At 41.4% G+C, this 21,750-nt stretch overlaps 1 pseudogene; it reads right to left on the bottom strand.

Moving 5' to 3' along the window:
* Nucleotides 1-21,750, bottom strand: part of LOC107820705 (stearoyl-[acyl-carrier-protein] 9-desaturase 6, chloroplastic-like) — a 106,062-nt pseudogene that overhangs the window by 36,793 nt on the left and 47,519 nt on the right.

Raw genomic sequence — 21,750 nt, 5'->3', positions numbered from 1 at the left:
TTACAAACCATTCAATTACAAGTCCAACCATACTAGTTTCACTCAAATCTGACTCCAATTCGATGTTCAAAACTCAAAAGTTCATATTATGAAACGTTAGGACAAAACCTCCAATTTTCTCTATAAAATTCACAATCCTATTGCCAAAAATGAAGATAGATTCGTGATATAAGATAAAAATGAGTAGAGAACACTTACCCCAGTCCACAAGATGAAAATTGCTCCAAGAATCGCCTCACTCCGAGCTTGGAAATGTTAAAATGAATCCAAAATTGCGAACCCTTGTATTTATCATTCTGCCCAGCACTTCCGCTTCCGCGGACACTTAACCGTTTATGCGGTGTCGCAAAAGCGACCAAAATTTTTCTTTTGCGGTCTCCACTAGCCAAACAACCCCTCGCGCCTGCGAATCAACATCTGCCTCTGTGTAACCGCAGGTGTGCAACCAAACACGCTCCTGCACAAAATCTCGCTCTTGCGCCCAAGATCTCTGCTTCTGCGGGGCCGCAGATGCGCCCCTATTCTCGCTTTTTCGATCCAGACCAACCAGGCCCTCCTTCGCTTCTGTGATCAACTATCTACATCCGCGAACTCACATATGCGTGCATTCTTCCTCAGATGCGGAAACACCAGAATTAGCAGCCTTCAGCAAGAACAACATGAAGAAGAATGATCTGAAATCAAATCTGAAACACACCCGAGCCCCTCAGGACCCCGTCCAAATATACCAACAAGTTTCATATCATAATACGGACCAACTCGAGGCATCAAAACACATATAGCAATATCAAAATGATGAATCGCACCTCAAATCAAAATCTATGAACTTCGAAACTTCAACTTCCATAACCGATGCCGAAACTTATCAAATCACGTCCGATTGACCTTAAATTTTGCACACAAGTCACATTTGACATTATGGACCTGTTCCAACTTCCGGAATAGTAATCCAACCCAGATATCCAAAAGTCCACTCTCGATCAAACTTTTCCAAAATTTCAACTTTTGCCATTTCGAGCCAAATTCAGCCACGTACCTCCAAATCACAATCCGGATGCCCTCCTAAGTCCAAAATCTCCCAACAGAGCTAACAGAACAATCAAAATTCTAATCTGAGGTCAGATGCTAAAAAGTCAAATTTAGTCAACTCTACCAATTATAAAGCTTCAATAATGAAATTCTTTCTTCCAATTCTTTTTCGAAATACCTAAAAACCAAAACCGAGGATTCACATAAGTCAAAATACATCACACGGAGCTACTCACGCCCGTAGAATATCGAGCGAAGTGCAAATGGGATAAATTTTATTTTCCCACAGAATGGGATAATTAATAGAAACTGATTTTGGTAGATCTAAAGTTACTACCAGAAGACCTATTAAATGGGATAAATTTTATTTTCCCACAGAATGGGTCGTAGAGGAAGCAATATCTCCTTAGAACACTGGTAATACTGAGGTTACAGAAATTGAGCAAACCTCATATGGAACTTTTAAGATCAGGTTTAATGAACCAACTCAAATTGATAACATGGGTTCACCATCTAGACTAACTAGATCCAACTCATCTTATATTTCTCCAATTGATTATGTAGTAGATTTTCCTTCTAGAGAATCTACTTTACAAATTAGAGATAATAATAGAATAGATCATATTAAAATTAGTCAGGAAAATATGGTAAAGGTTGACTCAAATTACAAGGATTGCTTCCAATGGTATTACTATCCTAAGATATGTTCTACTATCCTAGATCGACCCATCAAGATGTTCTTAGCCTTTTTGTACTTTAAATCCTATGTGCAGAATTATGGATTTCAAAAATGAAACTATTTTAATAGAAACTTATTTTGGTAGATCTAAAGTTACTACCAGAAGACTTATTAAATGGGACGAAATTAATTTTCCCACATAATGGATCATAGAGGAAACAATAGCTACTCAGAACACTGGTAATACTGAGGTTACAGAAATTGAGCAAACCTTAGATGGAACTGTTAATATCGGGTTTAATGAACCAACTCAAATTGATAACATGAGTTCATCATCTAGACTAACTAGATCCAACTCATCTTATATTTCTCCAATTGATTATGCAGTAGATTTTTCTCTAGAGAATCTACTTTACAAATTACAGATAATAATAGAATAGATCATATTAAAATCAGTCAAGATAATATGGTAAAGGTTGACTCAAATTACAAGGATTGCTTCCAATGGTATTACTATCCTAGGATATGTTCTACTATCCTAGACCGACCCCTCAAGATGTTCTTAGCCTTTTTGTACTTTAAATCCTATGTGCAAAATTATGGATTTCAAAAATGAAACTATTTTAATAGAAACTAATTTTGGTAGATCTAAAGTTACTACCAGAAGACCTATTAAATGGGGCGAAATTAATTTTCCCACAGAATGGGTCATAGAGGAAGCAATAGCTCCTCAAAACACTGGTAATTCTGAGGTTACAGAAATCGAGCAAACTTCAGATGGAACTGTTAATATCGGGTTTAATGAACCAACTCAAATTGATAACATGAGTTCATCATCTAGACTAACTAGATCCAACTCATCTTATATTTCTCCAATTGATTATGTAGTAGATTTTACTTCTACATCATCTACTACACAAATTAGAGTTAATAATAGAATAGATCATATTAAAATCAGTCAAGATAATATGGTAAAAGTTGACTCAGACCTTGACCCAACTGCTTCCGAAATTGATTTTTCAAATGGTCTTAATGGATAGAAACCAAATAGATTTTAGTCCGGGATCACCGGCAAGAAAAATGATAGATAATAATTTAAATTAAACTCAAAATCATAAATTGGATCAAACCCGAAATTAGCTCACCTGGACGCGTAGGCAATCACCCTACCATCCTGCATCAACACTGCACTAAGTCCAATCCTCGATGCATCACAATATACAGTATAAGACCCCGAACCTGTAGGCAATACCAATACTGGGGCTGTAGTCAATGCTGTCTTGAGCTTCTGAAAGCTCTCCTCACATTCCTCTGTCCACCTGAAGGGAGCACCCTTCTGGGTCAGCCTAGTCATAGGTGCTGCAATAGATGAGAAACCCTCTATAAATCGACAGTAATACCCCGCCAAACCAAGAAAACTTCAGATCTCTGTAGCTGAGGACGGTTTGGGCCAACTCTGCACTGCTTCAATCTTCTTCGGATCCACCTGGATCCCATCACTCGATACTATATGACCAAAGAATGCAACTGAGTCTAGCCAAAACTCACATTTTGAAAATTTCGCATATAATTTCTTTTCTCTCAAAGTGTGGAGCACAGTCCTCAGGTGTTGCTCATGATCTTCCCGAGTCCGGGAGTATACCAAAATGTCGTCAATAAACACAATGACGAATGAGTCAAGGTAAGGCCGGAACACACTATGTATCAAGTGCATAAAAGTTGCTGGGGCATTGGTCAGCCCAAAAGACATAACATGAAACTCATAGTGACTATACCGAGTCCTGAAGGCAGTCTTCGGGATATTTGGCTCCCGAATCTTCATCTGATGATATCCTGAACGTAAGTCAATATTGGAGAACACTCTAGCACCCTGTAATTGATCAAATAAGTCATCAATACGAGGCAATGGATACCTGTTCTTCATTGTGACTTTGTTCAACTAGCGATAATCAATACACATTCGCATAGAACCATCCTTCTTCTTCACAAATAAGAGAGGAGCACCCCAAGGTGACACAATGGGCCTAATGAAGCCCTTGTCAAGCAATTCATGTAACTTCTCCTTCAACTCCTTTAAATTAGGAGGAGCCATACGATTTGGAGGAATAGAAATGGGTTGAGTTCCCGGTAATAAATCAATGCCAAAATCAATATCTCTGTCGGGCGGCATGCCCAGAAGATCAACTGGGAACACATCTGAAAAGTCCCTCACTACTGGAACTGACTCAACTGTAGGGGTATCAATACTTACATCTCTTACAAAAGCTAGATACACGTCACACCCCTTCTCAACCATTCGTTGATCTTTAAGAAATGAAATAACTCTGCAGGCAGTATACTCTAAGGTACCTCTCCACTCTAATCATGGTAAACCTGGCATAGCCAGCATCACGGTCTTAGCGTGACAATCAAGAATAGCATAATGGGGCGACAACCAGTCCATGCCCAAAATAATATCAAAGTCCACCATGCTGAGTAATAAAAATTCAGTTGTGGTCTCAAAACCACTAAGAGCAATCAAACACGACCGATACACGCGGTCCACAACAAGAGAATCTCCCATAGGAGTGGACACATAAACATGGGAACTCAAAGAATCCCGAGATATGCCCAAATACGGGGCAAAATAAGAGGACACATAAGAATATGTAGAGCCTGGGTCAAATAATACCGACGCATCTCTATGTCAGACCGGGACAATACCTATAATGACAGAATCAGAAGCGACTGCCTCTGTACGAGCAGGAAAGGCATAATATCTGGCGTGGCCTCCCCCTCTAGGGCGACCTCTACCTCCCCAAACTCTACTCGGGCTGGCTGAGCAGGTGGGGTGGCAGCTGGTGCTGTAATCATAGCCTAAGGACCCGATGGAGCACGCTGTGACTGAGAAGTCTATGGAGGTACACCCTTCCTAGATCTGGGGCAATCCCTCACCATATGGCGAGTGTCGCCATACTCAAAATAGGTTCTGGGAGGGCGTGGCTGCTATGGCAGGCTCGGGCCAAATCTGCTGGACTGGCCGCTAGGAACACCTCGTGCAGGAAGCACACTGGATACTAGCGGTGCATAATAAGGCTCCTGGGGTCTAGAAGGAGTTGGAACACCACTGGCGGCTGGAAGAGCTGAATGAACAAGGTGACTCACATAACCCCTACCATGGCGAGCTACTGGGACACGAGCTCCAGAATAATAACCAGTCTCTCGAGACCTCTTGGCCTCTCTCTCCTCTCTATCCCTGACAAGCATGCCCTCCAATCTCCTAGCAATACTCACAACCTGCTGATAAGAAATATCCATCTCTAACTCCCTGACCATACTAATCCGGATACTGGGGTGGAGTCCCTCAATGAACCGTCGAACCCTCTCTCGAACCGTGGTAACCAAGGCCGGTGCATGTCGGGCCAAATCACTGAAACAGATTGCATACTCTGACACAGTCATAGCACCCTGGCGCAGGTGCTCAAACTCCGCGCGCCATGAGTTCCTGAGGCTCTGAAGGACATACTCTCTCAAAAACAGGTCCGAGAACTGAGTCCATGTAAGTGAAGCTGCTTCAGCCGAACTACTCAACCCATAAGCATGCCACTACTGATAGGCTACTCTTCTAAGCTTGAATGTAGTAAAAGAAACCCCACACATCTCTGCTACGCCCATGGTGCGTATAATACGATGACACTTCTCCAGAAAACCATGAGCATCATATGTAGCCAATCCGCTGAAGGTAGGTGGGTGGTACTTCTTGTACCTCTCAAGTTTGAGTTGCTCCTCCTCAGAAGTTGCCGCCCTAACCTCAGGCTGAGCTAGAGCTACCGACTGCATTGGTACAATCACTGGAACTTGGTCGACCTGAACCCGATGCTCCGGAGTACCGGCGATGGGAGTCTGTGCTCCTCCCCGGCCTGGGATGTGGCAGGAGCAAGTGGAATTTATCCAGCCTGAGCTAAGGTGTTGAAGATGCTCAGACACTGGGCTAGAGTCTCCTGGAGGGCTGGTGCAGAAACAGGTACCTCAGGTGTCTGCCCTCCAGCTGGAGCTACTAGGGGCTCCTCTGTAGCAACTTGTATGGGTGCTCTGGCTGCACTACGTGGATGTCCTCGACCTCTACCCTGGCCCTGGCCTCTCGCAGCTCTAGCAGGGGGTGCAGGTGCCTGTTCATCAGATCCGCTTGTACGTGTCCTCACAATCTGTGAGAGAATAGAATATATGAGTTTAGAATTCTTGAAGTCAACAATTTTCGCATGATAAGGAATCAAAGTAGTTAAATTTTCTTAACAGTTCCATAGCCTCCCGAAGATAAGTACAGATGTCTCCGTACCCATCTGGGAGACTCTAATAAACTAGTTTGTGACTCACGACACCTATGAACCTAGAGCTCTGATACCAACTTGGCACAAAACAAATTCCCCTCCGTGTAACGTCGTGACGGCACCTAGTCTCTACAACTAGGTAAGCCTAACATTTGTGGAATAATGAAATGAAAACATAAATTTAACAACTAACTGGGAACCATGCCACTTGGCATGTACAATAACCAACTATTCAAAAATACACAACAATCCCAAAACCCGGAACATCGTAAATCATAAACTACAGAAGGAAAATCTAGAGTCTATATATTAGAGTCTAACAAAGGAAAAATACAAAAGATAATGGACATGAAAAAGAGTAGAAGGGGACTCCGAGATCTGTGGATGCGGCAGATATACCTTGAAGTCTCCAAAGCTGTCCTGGCTCACTGATAGTGCGGCTGATAAGGTGCACCTGGATCTGCACACAAAAAACATGTGCAGAGAGTAGCATGAGTACACCACAATCGGTACCCAGTAAGTGCCAAGCCTAACCTCGGTCGAGTAGTGACGAGGTCAGGTCAGGGCCCTACTGGTAAATATATAATAAAACAAGATAGAGTGTAATACCGCAATAAAATAAAGGCTGAAATCTAACAAAGGCTGAAATTTAACAACAATGAAATCATAGTAGGTAATAGCTCAGTACACAGAAACACAACAGGGGATCTCCCGAGATACCGTCTCGTAGTCCCAAATGTAAATGTGCAGTACAAGGGGATATCCCGGAATACCGTTCCGTAGTCCCAAAGTAAATATGTAGTACAAGAGGATCTCCCAAAATACCATTTCGTCGTCCCAAAGTAAATATACGGTATAGGGGGATCTCCCAGAATACCGTTCCGTAGTCCCAAAGTAAATATACAGTACAAGAGGATCTCCCGAAATACCATTCTATAGTGCCAAAGTAAATATGCAGTACAGGGGGATCTACCGAAATACCGTTCTGTAGTCCCAAAGTAAATATGCAGTACAGGAGGATCTCCCGGAATACCGTTCCGTAGTCCTAAAGTAAATATGCAGTACATGGGGATCTCTCGGAATACTGTTATGTAGTCCCAAAGTAAATATGCAGTACAGGAGGATCTCCCGAAATACCGTTCCGTAGTCCCAAAGTAAATATGCAGTACAAGGGGATCTCCCGGAATACCGTTCCGTAGTCCCAAAGTAAATATGCAGTGAAAACAATAGAATTCAATAGTTACGACACGAAATTCTACAATCCAACCTAAGTACCAGTTAAGGAAAGACTGGTAAATTCACTAAACATGTTGCACGTAGTTCAAGTAAACATAAGGCAAGTAGGCATTCTATTCTAATCTAGCAGGATACTACACATGCTGATGAAACTCAAATAAGAAGGAAAATCAAGTTATTACTTAGTAGAAAAATGGGTTTTTACACAATTACCCTATGTATGTATTCGTCACCTCACGTCCACGGCGCTCATATATCAAAAACAGTACAAATCCTACGGGGAGTTTCCCTCACATAAGGTTAGGCAAGCCACTTACCTCGAACCATGCTCAATGAATCGGTAAGAATGCCTTTCCCATGAATATCCAGATCCGAATGGCCCAAATCTAGCCAAAACAATTACATATCATAAATACAACCATAATAGACTCATCTAATTAATTAAATTAACACTTTAACAAAAACTCTGAAATTCGCCCTACAAAGTTGACCCGGGCCCACGTCTTGGAATTGGGTAAAAGTCACAAAATTTGAAAGCCCATTCACTCACGAGTCTAACCACATCAAATTTACTAAAATCCGACACCAAATGGTGCTTCAAATCGGCAATTCAAACTTTCCAATTCCCTAGTCTCAAACTCCCAAGTTCGACCTTAAATACACACTAACTAGGTAGAAGAGTAAATGGGGAAGCAAGATTATTGATCAAAATAAGCACAAGGGACTTACCTTAAGAAATCTCTCGAAAATGCTCAAAAATCGCCCTAAACCGAGTTAGCAAAGTCAAAAATGACAAAAATCGCGAAGACCTTCGGTTTTAAGCACTCCCAGGTATTTCCGCACCTGTGGAGCCTGGGCTCGCACCTGCGGGTGTGCTTGTGCAGAAAATGTGCGCATTTATGCAAATCACTTACCCCTCTCTGCCTCCGCACCTGCGGAAATCTTTTGCGCTTCTGCGGTCTAACTTCGCATCTACGATTCCTCTCTCGCAACCGCGTGCATCGCAGATGCGGAACTAACCTCGTACCTGCGATCCCATCTCAGGCTGACCAAATTTGCTTCTGCGGGCAGCCTTGCCCAAGTGCGATTACAGCAGAACCAGCACCAAAAAAATCTTCCAAGTCCAAAAATGATCTGATAACCATTCGAAACTCATCTGAAGCCCCCGGTACCTCAACCAAACATACCAACAAGTCCTAAAAGACCATACGAACTTAGTCGAGCCTTTAAACCACATCAAACAACGCTAAAATCACAAATCATCCTCCAATTCAAACCTGCTCGAGTGTGCGAGCGGCGGGAGTCTGAGCGCCTCCCCTGGCCTAAGAAGTGGCTGCGGTCGTCGAGATATAGACCGCCTGAGCAAGGCCGGTGCAGGCTATCAGAATCTGAGCTAGTGCCTCCTGAAGGCCTGGAATCACAATAGGCACAGGTGGTGCCTGAGCTGGTGCATTAACAACTAGAATCTGATCCTGATCTGGGGAAACTGGTGGGTCTATAAGTACCGCCCCGGCTGCTGTGCGGGCTGCACCTCTACCCCTACCACGACCTCGGCCTCTTGCGGCCCTGGTCGGTGGTACTGGTGGTTGGTCCTCCCGTCTGGTAGTGCGAGTCCTCACCATCTGTGAGAGAATGAAACAACAGAATTTTAGTTACCAGAATCAACATATTCGCACAACAAGAATTCAAGAATGTGAGATTTCCTAAAGGTTCTGCAGCCTCTCGAAGATAAGTACAGAGGTCTCCGCACCGATCCGCAAGACTTTACTAAACCCGCTTATGACTAAACTCAACCACTGTCGTGATGGCGCCTATCGATGGTACTAGGCCAGCCGACTCCAACAATACTACAACAATTCATTCACAGATATGCCAAAAGGCGTCTTGTATAGCAAAATTTCATAAAAGAAACAAGGGTTGAACTCAAAAATAGAAATGCGGAATGAAAAGCCCCAAATATCGGGGTGTCACTGAGTCATAAGCAACTACTAAAAGTTGATCCGACAACAATAAGACTAACATAGTCTGGGGGAAATCCAAAATACAACTAAGGGGGAGATAAAGAAGGAGAAAACAGGGCTGCGATCGCCGGGCAGCTACCTTGCTAACTCCAATGATCAACTACAGGAATATCAGCAGCCGCTATCGTGACCAAAAATGCCTGGATCTGCACACAAGGTGCAGGGAGTAACGTGAGTACACCAACTCAGTAAGTAACAGAAATATATAAAGGCTGAGAAGTCGTGACGAGCTAAATGCAAGTACCGTTCATATCACAAAAAATTAGTAAAGTGCGACATGCTTTGTAACCAGAGTTTAAGTCAAATCAGCTTATTTAAATCAAGTTCAAGTAAATCAATTAGAAATATCTTTCAACAGTTCTCAAACAAGGACTCAAAGCAATTATGAGCATGGATGATGAAAACATATACTGCCCCTCGGGCTAACATCACTCAGTCCTCCCAATCACTCCAACCTCACAATCACTCATGCCTCACAATTGCTCAGCACTCGCACTCAGTAGGTACTTGCGCTCACTGGGGGTGTTCAGACTCCGGAAGAGCTCCTACATCCCAGGCGCTATAATCTACACGGACAACTCACGTGCTATAATATCATATCGGAATCTGCACGGACAACTCAAGTGTTGAGGTACAATACCTCACAAACAGGCCCTCGGCCTCACTCAGTCATAAACCTCTCCAGTCTCTCGGGCTCTCAGAAATCAAAGAAATCAGCCCAAACAACATTAACATGATGCAACAAATAGAATAACATAGACTGAGCTATGATGTAAGAATACATGAACATGACTGAGTGCGGTATATCAACTAAAACAGTGAGAGGACAGCAAGAAACGACCTCTAAGGGTCCAAACAATACTGGCATAAGGCCTAGACATGGTATCTAGCATGATTTACAGTAAATCTTTCTAAAACACATAAGGAGCATATAGCTACAACAGGTTGTTCAACTTTACACTTACTACGTGACGGACCAAGTCACAATCCCGAACAGTGCACGCCCACACGCACGTCACCTAGCATGTGCTTCACCTCCAAATAGTTACATGACACACAAATCTGGGGTTTCATACCCTCGGGACTAGATTTACAACCATTACTTACCTCAATCCGAGCAAATCTCTACTCTGCAATGCCCTTGCCTCTCGAATCAGCCTCCGAGCGTCCCAAATCTAGCCACAACAAGTACAATATCATTAATATATGCTAAAGGAATCAATTCCACTAGATAACTACTAAATTAGACTCAAAACCCGAAATTGGCTCAAACCCGCCCCCTCGGGCCCACGTCTCAGAATCGTACAAAAGTCACAAAACCCGAAAGCACATTCACTCACGAGTCTAACCATACCAATTTTACTCAAATCCGACAACAAAATCCCCTTCAAAACCTCAAAATTCTATCTCAGGAACTCTTCCACTTTTCCCCCAATATTTCACCATAAATCACAATTTGGATGATAAAAATCAAGATATAATCATGGAATTTAATCAAAATCAAGTGAGAAACACTTATCCCAATCTACTCCATGAAAATCCCTTCAAATATCGCCTAAATCCGTGATCTCTAGCTCAAAATATGAAAAATGGGTTCAAAACCTCGACTTTGAAATTTAACATTGCTGCCTAAATTTCCTTCTTCGCGAACGCGGAAGTACCCTCGCGTTCGCGAAGAACAACTGCCTCTGACCGGCAATCCCTTCTATGCGAACGCGATCTACCACTCGGGAACGCGAACCTTTACTGAACCTTCTCTTCGCGAACGCGACCTCACCCTCGCGAATGCGTAGACCAAATGTCACGACCCAAAATCCGTTAAAGGTCTTGTTGGCGCCGGACACCACTATCAGGCAAGCCACCCCAATTAGTTAATAAAATTCTCATTTTTAAATATTTTAGAAATCATAAATTTACTTCAATATAACTAGTAAAAGATGTACTTTACAAAATAATAAGAATAATGTTTTCCAATTTCAATACTGAATATCCCAGAACTAGGTGTCACAAGTGCATGAGCATTTACTAGGAAATAAAATAAAATACAATAATTGTCTGGAATACAAATTTGGACAGAAAAGAAAATATAATACTCTGAAGGAGTAGTGACGAGAGGTTGGTTTCGACACTTACTAAAGTCAACAATATGATAATATGACCTTTCAATTATGCATGTTGCACAAAAATAAGACTCAGAATAAGAAATAACTGAACAGATCTTCACCATATTTAACAGCTTAAACCATTTCCTTCTTTTAAAACACATAATCACACAAACAATGAATTTATACCAATTATAAAAAAAGGGACTTCCAGTCCATTATCACACACAAATACCACCGAGGACGTTCGAACCGATCCAACATAAATGTAAATTGTGCACTGCCGAGGGTCGAACGGCGCGAACCATAGATGCATCTATAAATTTTCCCACTCGCAAATCATACATGCTACGCGGTCAAATATAAATTTAAAGAAATACCCCGCTCGCGAATCATACCTGCGACGCGGCCAAATATAAGTTTAACCTTTGAACCATATCTCTTTCTTGATTCTTTTTAAAATAATGGAAATTCAACTTGAAACTTTGTAAGGAAATTACCCCGCTCGCGAAACATACGTGCGACGCGGTTACACATAGATTTCCTAAGTTATTATAGCATTCTTCCATTCTTTTCAAAATACGAAATTCAAATGAAAACTTTTAAGATCACAATATTTCCTCAGTTTCAACTCCTTTCAAAACATTTAATAAGCAAACTCGATCTTTCTCCTTCTCAAGGCAGACAATAAACATAAATCAATAACTATATCGACAAGGCATGATGTAAGCCTAAAACAACCGAACATAGGCATAGCTAGTAGCTACCTACGGACCCTCGTCACCTCGTGCATACGTAGGCCCCACAAATAGAAGTACATAATAATTTAGTTCACCTATGGGGTTAATTCCCTCTTATAAGGTTAGAAAGGAGACTTACCTCGCTCCGAAATTCCATAACCGGCTCCAAATCTGCTCCAACAATTCAAACTGATGCCCGTCGCTCCAAAACTAGTCAAATATGTTGCAACCCAATCAAAATATACTCTAATATTCATAATTAATCAATTTACTACCATTTCCAATTCCGCTCGAAAAATCGGTAAAATCACTCTCGGGCCCACATGCTCGAATCTCGAAAATTGTTGAAGATAACCACTACCCCTAACCTCGCGCACTCAAATATATGAGTGGTCAAAATCCAAAAATCACAAATTCTTGGTTTTTCTTCAAAATCCCAAATTTTTACAAATTTTCATGTCTAAATCCGTATATAATCCTTGTATGTAACTCACAACTAGTAGAAATCACTTACCTCATGCTTGATGATGAAATACCCTCTTCAAAAGCACCAAATATTGCCCCAAGACGTGTGAAAAATGGGTGAAATGAACTCAACCCCCGTTTTAAAGCAATCTGCCCAGGTGCTACCCTATTTCTTCACGAACGCAGAATCTTCCTCGCGTTTGGGAAGCACACAAGCTACTTCCCCAAAATTTCTCTTACACGAACGCGAGGTTCCTCCCATGAACGCGAAGCACACCGAGCCAAACCATCGCGAACGCGATCCATTTTACTAAAACGCGAAGAACAACCACACTTGCATCACCAGTAACCCTTTGAGAATGCAGTACCTCCTTCGCGAATGCGAAGGGTACATTCCAGAAGCCCTCAACTTCCTCTACGCGAACACGGGAATACCTTCGCGAACGCGTAGAAAGAAACCAGACACCAGCAGACAACAGTTCCAAAATAGCCCGAAATTATCCGAAACCACCCCGAAACACACCCGAGGCCCCCGGGACCTTAACCAATTATACCAACACATTCCAAAACACATTACGAACTTAGTCGAGCCTTCAAATCACATCAAACAACTTCGAATTCATGAATTGCACCCCATTCCAAATCTTAATAACTTTAAAACTTCAAATGTCAACATTCAATGCCGAAACCTATCAAATAACGTCCGATTGACGTCAAATTTTGTACTCAAGTCATATTTGACATTACGGACCTACTCCAACTTCCGGAATCGGATTCCGACCCCGATATCCAAAAGTCCACTTCCTGTCAAACTTCTCAAAAACCTTCAAATTTCTAGCTTCAGCCAAATGACTCCAAAATCCAACCTTGGTCAATACTTCCAACTTGAAGTTTCCGAAATGAGAATCTTCTTACCAAATCAACGCTGAATTTCCAAAATTTCAATTTCGACAATGCGTAAAAGTCATAATACCTGAAGTGAAGCTGATCATGGCCTCAAATTGCTGAACGACGCACTAGGGCTCAAAAAGACCGGTCGGGTCGTTACATTCTCTCCCACTTAAACATACGTTTGTCCTCGAACGTGCTAAGAATTGTGCTAAAGTTGTCCGAAATCACTGTTTAACACCTTGTGCACCTACCCGTGCTACCACAGCTCAGTTGAGCACATTAGCACGATCAAATATGAAGATATTCTCTTTTATTTAGGCAAATAAGCCTTAGAGCCTAGTTCCAACATCCGAAATTCTCTGCTAGGCCTGCTTCCAACATATGAACATTGTATCAATCACCACACGATGTTCCAGAACATGATTGCATATCTATGCTGAATTCACACCATGCACTGCAACATTCACATGACTATAATAACATTCTCTGATCATAATAGCCGACATTCCCCGAATCTGATGCTCACCATGCACCTCATGACATATATAAGTCTGGTTCCAACTCTTGCAATACCGCCACGATGGAAGAGATGTGTAGAAATTCATAACCGACTGCCGAGTCAACAAATCATTGAGTCTCTCCTCCTGACTAAAATCATCACCCCATTACAACCAAATAATGGTATTTGCTCTTTACTATACTTTACATAATTCGATCGCACTGATCCTGGATCCAATAATCTCGTCCCACCCAGTATAAGTTGTTCGGGAAATAAGCCACCGCAGACGATGCCAAAAGTCCCATACGATGCCACAATGTGCCAATAAGCTACAAACCCGAACGTGATACCTAATGAAAATGAATTCTAGAAAGGATTACTCAACCCACGTAACTAATTAGACAACCGAAAAGCTGTCATGAACCTTCCTCAGAAAATGGGAAAAAAAACACACAAAATAGAATATAGGGGACTGTACTCAATATCACATTGTTGCGGCGTGCAACCCGATCCAAACAACATACCTGTGGGGCGTGCCACCCGATCCACATAAAAAGAATCTATAAGGAAATACTTACCGAGCTAGAATGCTCATTACTACAAAATATTCGATTATCGGACACAAGCACGCTAAGTGCATAATACCATCCCTAGGAAGACCGACAGCGTCATACGCTACAAAAATCAAGCACAACTAAGGTGCGTACACACAAGGCTAATAACCTCAAGCCATATTCATATTTAAATCAATCCACAGACCTCAAGCCAATTCTGATCGCACCGTACTAGGATAATAACAATTTTTCCATAACACACAAGAACAACCATCATAACCGGAACAAACTTCCACAGTCCACAACCAAATAAACTGAGTGCCCTCCAGGCATAAATTCTCGAATTAGCGATATCGCCACAATCTTCATACTTGGCTTCAATATTCACTCAGGCAAATGGCTATATGCCACTCTTATACAATCTTCCCATGGGACATGCTCCCACGACCTTTCGCACCAGACAACGAGTCTGCACATTCATTCCACCGATCGTACTAAAGCTGTAAAGCAAATCAAGAATCCACAATTCAATACACAAGGCCTCTTACACATGACATCGACCTTGGGCGATGCCGAAAACAATAACATCTTACTTTAAGCATCTAAATCCATTTCTAGCTCATTCGAGCTCATGACATCCTTGTCAGCACCGAACCGCAAATCCTGAATCCTTAACTTTTGAATCCCACGCTACTTGATGCACTTAATTACGCTAATGCGCATGAGTACAAGAATTTCATCATAACTCCCGAACCACTAATAGGGTAAACACTTCATCATATAGAAACCTTCTACTTAACTCATTTCAAGAGAACCATTGCAACACGTGACTGAATTCCCATATCCGCAGAAAATACCAACCTCAAGTAGTGGTCTAAACCACCATAACTCTTCCGGGATCCATCTACACATAACATGCCATAATACTTGAATTCCTCCAAATAAAATCAATAATGGCGGCCGTCAAGCCTCGCACGTACTACCACAAATCACATGCATAACTCAATGCGCTGAAGGAAATGATCATTGCCACAATCATGCCAATTCAACCGTTGTTAGCCGACCTGTCTTTTCCCCATTTATTCTCAACTTGCCTTAGAAATAATAATAATAATAATAACTCCATTTATTACATCACGAACCTAAATCCACACTCATCTCGAGTGACCTTACTTCACAGGACCACGATGTCCCAAATCCCATAAACCATCTCATACCTTGCTTGGGCACATGTTTGCATCTTTAACTGGTACCCCTATTCTGGAAATTCCCTCTATGAACCCGAAGTTATTTCCTTCCATTCCTCCAATGCTACACCGCAACCCGAAGCTATCGTAGAACACTCCAAGCCCCTTTCATAATCTGCTGCAAAAGCTCGATACTTAACCATGCTACAAGCTCGAAATCCTTAGGCACTGCACTTTAACTTTTGAATCCACTATGACTGTTGTTGAGAGTCACCCATTCCGACCTGGTCCCGAATATAATCAACTCCAAGGCTATGCTAGCACATGAACACTCTCTCAATAAGCACCCGGCTAAATCACTTTCCTTGTACATCATATCTACACAAAACATAAACTCTGAGTCTTCCCAAAGCCTGAACATGAATCGATAAGGTCAATTATAGCACACATTCCTCAAATTCTTTGCCCAGATCACCACTGATGACCCTCCTCCTTAGTCATAATATCCTACCAATATGCCGATAACCATAAATCTTATAAATAGACAACCATGCAATCCAACTGTAGGCGGTGGAACTCTCCCACTTAGCTTGAAGCTATCATTGCATAACTCTAGAACCTGCCAAGATTCTTTCTTCACCGTTGAACTGATCTTGCACAACCAACTCACCAAATTCCTCGAAATCCTTCCATTTTACCTTTTATGTACACTCTGAATCACAAACCAGATTCACCTATTCAACCACTTGCTGGATAAACAGTAGAATTCTTCACAGAGCTTCGTCAACCACACGACCGCTAACCTGCTCACAAGAGAAAACCCACCTGTGGAAATTACATGCCGACATCTCCCAACGTCGTTGTACTGGGTACAATTACTACAAAATCAGTAACCCATCCTAAGCTCGTGCTCATTCACCAGCTGAACAAGTCCGTTCACTCCTCATGGACATCAACTAAAGGTGCGATAATACATTCCAACCCAGAGTCATTTTGTATCTTTCTTCATATCAAGCAACTCATTTCTGTCGCATCAAATCTCCCGCTGCCTAATAGCCATATTCCAAATTCAGTACGTAGACTCCGTCACCGTCTACCCTGAATCCCAAACCACTCTAAATGTTTCTCAGGGTGTTTAGTCATCCTACCGCAAACCCATATCCTACTCTGCCACTCTCCCACTTTGGTCAAACCCTCGCTTCTTTAAGAAACTACTTGACTTCTGTTTCTCACACTTGGCCTTCTAGAATTTTAACCACTGCAAGACACCTCCCACATGTCCTTCCTCATTCTTCGCTGCCCAGTTGTTGCCTTAAATCAAAAATCTATCTCTGTAGCACTTGAGCCAACGGATCGCTACTACTTTAAACGTCTTAGAAGATCATCTCTCTCGAGCCATCAATACTAGAAGTACCAATTCGATTCAGAAACCGCTACACTCCATTATCTCTTACAGCCGTATCTCAAGCACCATTTCACAGTACCCTGCCCCAAAGGCAAATTGAAGAAGGCCATAACATCGACGAACCTTAACGCGTTCAACAAGGATGATGAAACCACATCACACTTTGAGAACTCTACTACGCTCGAAAATACCAAGCCTCGCTACTCCATCAACCCAAGTCTAAACATTCTTAGTCCGATTGCCTTTCCTCCATTGGAAGTAAAATACCGAATCTCTGAATCATGCACTGAGTAAACCTCCTTTCAAGTCATTCACTGCCTCGACAAATAGGCAAGCATCCTACCATCACATCAATACTGTGCCATAACAACTCATGAGCATCATAGCAACCTGTGCATAGCCCCAAAGCTCTCAGAAGTACAGCTACTGAGCTGAAATGATAGAATATCCTTCCACAACGCGACGACAATAGCCCAATCAACTACGTAGGGAGAAACATCCCGCACCACATCTGTAGTACCATTAAAATTCCTCAATTCCCGATTTATGACCATCGCTTCACGTCGCATAAGATTGAATGGGAAAGGAATGAAGGCATAAGCCTCAAAGGAATCAAACCGCACGATGAGGAATCAAGAAGGGAAGTGCTCCTAGTAGTCTTGTAGCCTCTCGAAGATAAGTACAGACGTCTCTGTACCGATCCACAAGACTCTACTAGACTCGCTCATGACTCATGAGACCTAAGTGAACCTAGTGCTCTGATACCAAGTTGTCACGACCCAAAATCCGTTAAAGGTCGTGATGGCGCCGGACACCACTGTCAGGCAAGCCACCCCAATTAGTTAATCAAATTCTCATTTTTAAATATTTTAGAAATCGTAAATTTACTTCAATTTAACTAGTAAAAGATGAACTTTATAGAATAATAAGAATAACATTTTCTAATTTCAATACTGAATATCCCATAATCATCCCACAACCCGGTATAAAAAGTGCATTAGCATTTACTAGGAAATAAAATAAAATACAATAACTGTCCGGAATACAAATTTGGACAGAAAAGAAAATACATTACTCTGCAGGAGACTCTGCTGGCTGCAGATCGTACATAAGATATATCTCACCTAAGTCCTCGCTCGCATACACGCCTCTACTCTTACAAGATCGCTAATAATACGTTCACATGCACACAAAAAAAATGTGCAGCAAATGTAGTATGATGTCACGCCCTAAAACTGAGGAGCGCGACCGGCGTTCAACCGAATGAACCCGATCGAGCAAGCCTGTTAGATTCCTTCTACCCAAACTCATTCATGAAAAAAGCGAATATATGTTTTCCTTAATTAAACAATAAAGTGGTCATGTCTGCAATTACCAATTCATTTCCAATAGTTTCATCATTTTTAAAGTCTCAAATGGACAAGTAATACAACCACAACATAGCATAGTTTGTCTTTCCCAACACCAATACACAAACCACACTATGTCTACGGAGCCTCTATAGATAAATAAGAGTACAATGATAATGCCGGCAACAAGGCCCCGGTTATACCTCAAACAAAATACACAAGGTACAAAAGATTCATGACCCCGGAATGATGTGGTGCTCACCAAGTCAACTGGGAAGAAGGTGCACTGCTATCACTGATCAATATCTCCTGTTGTGGAACCACCTGCATCCATTTAAAGATGCAGCGCCCCTGGCAAAAGGGACGTTAATACCGTCGAATAGCACTAGTATGTATAACTAAACACCGTCTCAATAAAACGACAAATAATACAAAGAAGATTATCATAATATTACCGAAAGCCTTAATCAACATCAAACCTCAATTTTAGGATCAAGAAAGTGTTCAAATTAATTTTCGTATCTCACATTGGGATATTTTTAGTATCGATATACCATTGTCCACAATACCATTATTTACAATACCATTATTTACAAAACCAGTACCATCGTACTCTTAGCACGGAGTCCGATCACGACCCGATCGGTTAGGCCATCTCATTAGAGATATCAACCACAATTCCTATCAATATCAATACCGCCGTCTTTAACACAGAGTCTGAACACGACCCGATCGTCTAGGCTATCAATTAGGGACATCGACCACAATCACAATTTCAATTATAATTTCCAGCACAATCACCACCATGTGTGCGGCATGGTGTCCGATCACGACCCGACTGGCTAGGCTGTCTTATTTGAGGCATCAACATTTTTATATCAATCATCGCGCTTCATATTACTTTCACATCTTTTCATTTCATTGGCACTAATGGCCATAATTATATGATCATTCTTGGCACGTTGGCCATATTTAGTATTTCATGCTCACCATATCAATTTCAAATATCATTATCATCATCAACAATAAATACAATTCAAATCAAGGTGTGTAGTACACATGTGAGCAATTTTAAGTCTAAGCCACATAGAGATATTTCACAAAATTTGGCATAATAGCTTTCATTTGAACTTGACTTAAAGTCGAAACATTATTAATGCACATCCCATATTTTAACACATCCTCAATTGGTAACATAACTTGAATAAAGAATTTGGGATGCTTGTTGAACATATATCTTTCAACCCAATCTTACTCGGAATAGCCAGTTTCATAATGAATCACTCAGAACTTACATAATTTACATGAATATCGTGGGATTCAATTCTAAGAGAAAAGTTTAGCCAACATACCTCACTTGAGCTTCCTTACACTCTAAATGTTCCGGAATTCTTAGCAACTTCAATCTATTGTAGAAATATAACAAATTGAATAAAAATTAGGAAGATGATCATGGTTCTAGCTCACTTGAGCATTTTATCAAACACTAGGTATGCATAAGGTTTCAATGTCCTTTTTATGAAGGATTCCATCATCCCACAACCCAATCTTTACCATTTTTAGCTCAACAATCTTCCTACACCCTTTGATAACATATGCATGTAAAATAAACAACTCCCATGCCCAAAAATTATCTTGCTAATTACCCATTTTCAGAAGATTTTGAAATTAGGGTTTAGGGTGTAGAATCTTACCTCTAGGATGAAGACCTAGTGAGCTTCCCTTCTTAATCTTCCAAAACTTGAGCAAGAATTGATGAAAAAATTATTGAAGAACACTTTCTCACTCTAGGGCACTCTATATCACTCTAAAATATCAATTTATGTTTCAAAAATGGCCCAAAGAGTGTATTTAACGAAATAGGATCGGGTTTTAAAAACACCAAAAATGGAGCGCCGAAACGGTTCTGCGGTCGCATATGCGACCGCAAAGTGGTTATGCGGACCGTATATCGGTCGCATAATTGCTGACAAAATGATCAAAAAATCTGTGTGTGTATGCGGTCGCATAGTCAACCGCATAATTGCTTCCAACTGACCCAATTAACTGCCTCACTCTGCGGCCATTATGCGGTCCGCAGAGTTATTCTACGGTCGCATAATGGACCGCAAAAATGCACTTTTCCGCCAAAAATGTTCTTTTACTTTCTGGTGCCTCGCGAATCATACATGCGACGCGGTCAAATATAAATTTAAGGAAATACCCCGCTCGCGAATTATACCTGCGCCAAATATAAGTTTAACCTTTGAACCATATCTCTTTCTTGATTCTTTTTAAAATAATGGAAATTCAACTTGAAACTTTGTAAGGAAATTACCCCGCTCGCGAAACATACGTGCGACGCGGTTACACATAGATTTCCTAAGTTATTATAGCATTCTTCCATTCTTTTTAAAATACAAAATTCAAATGAAAACTTTTAAGATCACAATATTTCCTCAATTTCAACTCCTTTCAAAACATTTAATAAGCAAACTCGATCTTGCTCCTTCTCAAGGCAGACAATAAACATAAATCAATAACTATATCGACAAGGCATGATGTAAGCCTAAAACTACCGGACATAGGCATAGTTAGCAGCTACGTACGGACTCTCATCACCTCGTGCATACGTAGGCCCCACAAATAGAAGCACATAATAATTTAGTTCACCTATGGGATTAATTCCCTCTTACAAGGTTAGAAAGGAGACTTACCTCGCTCCGAAGTTCCTTAACCGGCTCCAAAGCCGCTCCGGCAATTCAAACTGATGCCCGTCGCTCCAAAACTAGTCAAATATGTTGCAACCCAATCAAAATATACTCTAATATTCATAATTAATCAATTTACTACCATTTCCAATCCCGCTCGAAAAATCGGTAAAATCACCCTCGGGCCCACGTGCTCGAATCCCGAAAATTGTTGAAGATAACCCTTACCCATAACCTCGCGAACTCAAATATATGATTCATTCAAAATTCCATGTCCAATTTCGTGGTCAAAATCCAAAAATAACAAATTCTAGGTTTTTCTTCAAAATCCCAAATTTCTACAAATTTTCATGTCTAAATCCATATATAATCCTTGTATGTAACTCACAACTAGTATAAATCACTTACCTCATGCTTGATGATGAAATCCCCTCTTCAAAAGCTCCAAAAATTACACCAAGCCGGGTGATAAATGGTGAAATGAACTCAACCCCCCTTTTAAAACAATCTGCCCAGGTGCTGCCCTACTTCTTCGCTAGCGCGGAACCTTCCTCGTGTTCGCGAAGCACACAAGCCACTGCCCCAAAATTTCTCTT

Source organism: Nicotiana tabacum, chromosome 12, assembly GCF_000715075.1.
Source record: "Nicotiana tabacum cultivar K326 chromosome 12, ASM71507v2, whole genome shotgun sequence".
NCBI classification, from domain to species: Eukaryota; Viridiplantae; Streptophyta; class Magnoliopsida; order Solanales; family Solanaceae; genus Nicotiana; species Nicotiana tabacum.
This window is presented reverse-complemented; position numbering and strand designations above follow the sequence as displayed.